Consider the following 3594-nt stretch of genomic DNA (forward strand, 5'->3'; position numbering starts at 1 on the left):
TATTAATGAGTCTTCCTCCCCTCTTGATGCCACATCTTCCCCGTTATCCAGCTTCTGGATTATTTGCTCAGCATACAGTTTGGATAAGTATGGTGAAAGAATACAACCCTGATGCACTCCCTTCCTGATTTTAAACCATGCTCAAATTCACTGATTTTAAACATGCTCAAACCATGACTCGCCATCAAGTCAATTCGACTCATAGCAACCCCTCCTTGGGTTTCCGAGGCAGTATTTCTAAGGAAGCAGATTGACCACTCTTTCTTCCGAGGAGTGGCTGGTGGGCACCATCCCCTTATTCTGTTCAAATGACAGTTTCCTGGTATAAGTGCAGGCTCCTCATGAACACAATTAAGTGTTCTGGAATACCCACTCTTTGCAATGCTATACATAAATTGTTATGATTCACAAAGTCAAATGCTTTTGCGTAGTCAATAAAACACAGTCATCTTTCTGGTATTCTTTGCTTTCAGCCAAGATCCATCTGACCTCAGCAATGATGTCCCTCATTCCATGGTCTCTTCTGAATCCAGCTTGCTTTTCTGGAAGTTCTCTGTTTATATAGTGCTGCAACCATTTTTTACTTATCTTCAGCAAACTTTTTCTCATGTGTGATATTATTGATATTGTTCCATAATTACCACATTCTTTGGGATCACCTTTCTTTAGGATGAGTAGAAATATGGATTTATTCCAGTCAGTTGGCTAGGTAGCTGTCTTACAAGTTTCTTAGCATAGATGAGTAAGTGCCTCCAGTGCAACATCCATTTGTTGAAACATTTCAGTGGGCATCCCATCAATTCCTGGAGCCTTGATTTTCACAAATTCCTTCAGTACAGCCTCGACTTCTTCCTTCAATACCATTGGTTCTTGATCATATGCTACCTCCAGAAATAGTTGAAAATTGAGCAGTTCTTTTTTGTACAGTGACTCTATATATTCCTTTCATCTTCTTTGGATGGTTCTTGCATCCTTCAATATTTTTCCCACAGAATCTTTCAGTATGGCAACTTGAGGCTTGAATTTTTTCTTCAGTTCTTTCAGTTTGAGAAATGCTGAGTGTGTTTTTCCCTTTTGGTTTTCTTTTTTTTTATTATTTTTAAAAAAATTTTGTTGTGATTTGAGTGAAAGTTTACAGAGCAAATTCACCATCCATACAGCATTTCATTGCACTTTGTCTCATGACTTTGACTGTAATCTCCCACAATGCAACATCTCTCCTCCCGCTTCCTCCCCATAGCCACCTCTTCCCTGTGTCCTTCCCTCCCAATCACTCCTGCCCCTCAAGCTGTCTCCCTGTGCATACACAGCCCTTCTGTTCTCCTATGATTGATCCCTCCAGGGAGTGTATTTTCCTAATGTAAATGGTCAGCTCATATGCCTGTCCATTGTTTGGCTGAAAGCCACAGGAATGGGTTCTATTCCAGACCTGAAGGGCAGCTAGGGGCCATTGTCTCAGGAGTTCCACCAGGCTCTATCAGATCAGTAAATCTGGTCCTTTTTTTTTTTCTTTGATGATTTTGAGTTTTGTTCCACATTGTTCTCCCACTTATCCAGGATCACCTACATAGATCTTCCTCTGAGTGGTTGACAGTGGTAGCCAGGCACCATCTAGTTCTTCTGGTCTCATAGTCATGTAGGCTGAGGATTTAGTGGATTAATTGTTTCCATGTGTCTTAGTTTTATTGATTCTTCTTTGCTTTTTACAAGGAGAGACCCATCATTGCATCTAGATGGCTGCTTGCAAGCTTTTAAGATTCCAGTTGTTGCTTGCCAAAGTATGATGTGTTTTTGTGCAGTATGTTACACCATTTGAACTTGATGCCTCCTGAGACCATGGTCCTGAGCCCACAGGTCCAACTAATTGCTCCCTCTGGGTAACTGGCTGTGGCAAAGAATGACTACAACCTTGTCCCTTGTCAGCTCTACTATATATATGGGAATTCTTACAGAACGTACAAATACACTTGTAGAAACATTGTCTGCCAACCCTATACATGATTATGGGCAGACTCCCCTTGCATAGACATACCTAATCATTCAGTCTGTCCACCTATTTATCCACCCATAGACTGATCCCTTTTGGTTTTCTACCTCAGGTCTTTGCACATTTCATTACTTTGTTTTCTTGATCTGCTCTTTGAAAACTTCTGTATGGCTCTTTTATCTTGTCATTTCTTCCATTCACTTTAGTTACCTTACATTCAAGAGCAAGTTTCAATCTCTTTTGACATTTGTCTTGGTCTTTTCTTCCTTTCATGTCTTTTTAGTGACCTTTTACTTTCTTCATATTTGATATTCTAGATGTCATTCCACAATTCATCTGGTTTTCAGTCATTAATGTTCAATGTATCAAATATATTCTTCAGATAATCTCTAAATTCAAGTGAAATATAATCAAAGTGATATTTTGGCTCTCATGGACTTGTTTTAATTTTCTTTAGCTTTAACTTGAACTTGCATAGAACAATTGATTGTCTGTTTCTCAGTCAGCTCCTGACTTTGTTTTGGCTGAAGATATTGAGGTTCTCTATCACCTCTTTCCACAGTTGTAGTAGATCTGATTCCTGTGTGTTCCATCTGGTGAAGTACAGTTGTAGAGCTGCCGTTTATGTTGTTGAAAAAAGGTATTTGCAATGAATGAGTCAATGGTCTTGCAAAACTCTGTCATGTGAACTCTAGCAACACTTCTATCACCAAGGCCATATTTTCCAACTACCAGTGATTCTTCTTTGTCTCCAACTTTTGCATTACAATTAACAGTAATAATCAATACATCTTGATTGCATATTTGATCAATTTCAGACTGCAGAAGTTGGTAAAAATCTTCAATTTCCTCACCTTTGGCTTTAGTAGTTAGTGTGTAAATTTGAGTAACAGTGATATTACCTGGTCTTCCTTGTAGGTGTGTGGATGTTATCCTATGACTGACAGCATTGTATGTCAAGATAAATCTTGAAATATTTTCCCCCCCTTTTTTTCATTGTGGTAAATATATAAGTAACAAAACATTTGCCATTTCAATAACCTTCTCATGCACAGTTCAACCAAAACCAAACCAAACCAAACTCACTGCCATTAAGTCATATCCGACTCATAGCAACCCCTCCTTGGGTTTCTGAGGCAGTATCTCTATGGAAGTAGATTGCCTAACCTTCCTTCCAAGGAGTGGCTAGTGGGTTTGAACCACCAACCTTCTGGTTAACAGTCAAATGCCTTAGGCACTATGCTACCAGAACTCCTTATGCATAGTTCAGTGATATTAAATATGTCATAAGATTGTTCAACCATCACCATTAACCATTCTTAAATACCATCTTAGAAACCCAAGGAGGGGTCACTATGAGTCCAATTGACTCTACAGCAGTGAGTGGCAGAGTGATAACAGAAGCTTGGTGTCCCCTAAGTGTTGTAAGTTCCTTTCCCCCTCCCTCCCATCTATCCCTGTTGTTATTAGGTGCCATCGAGTCAGCTTTGACTGTTAGTGACCTTACCTACAACAGAATGACACATGGCCTGCTCCTGTACCAGCCTCACAATCCTTGCTGTACCTGAGTCCATCATTGAAGCCACTGTGTCAATCCATCTTGTTGA

This window comes from Orycteropus afer, unplaced genomic scaffold (assembly GCF_000298275.1).
Source record: "Orycteropus afer afer isolate SDZICR_OR568_19922 unplaced genomic scaffold, OryAfe1.0 scaffold00545, whole genome shotgun sequence".
In the NCBI taxonomy this organism is placed as follows: domain Eukaryota; kingdom Metazoa; phylum Chordata; class Mammalia; order Tubulidentata; family Orycteropodidae; genus Orycteropus; species Orycteropus afer.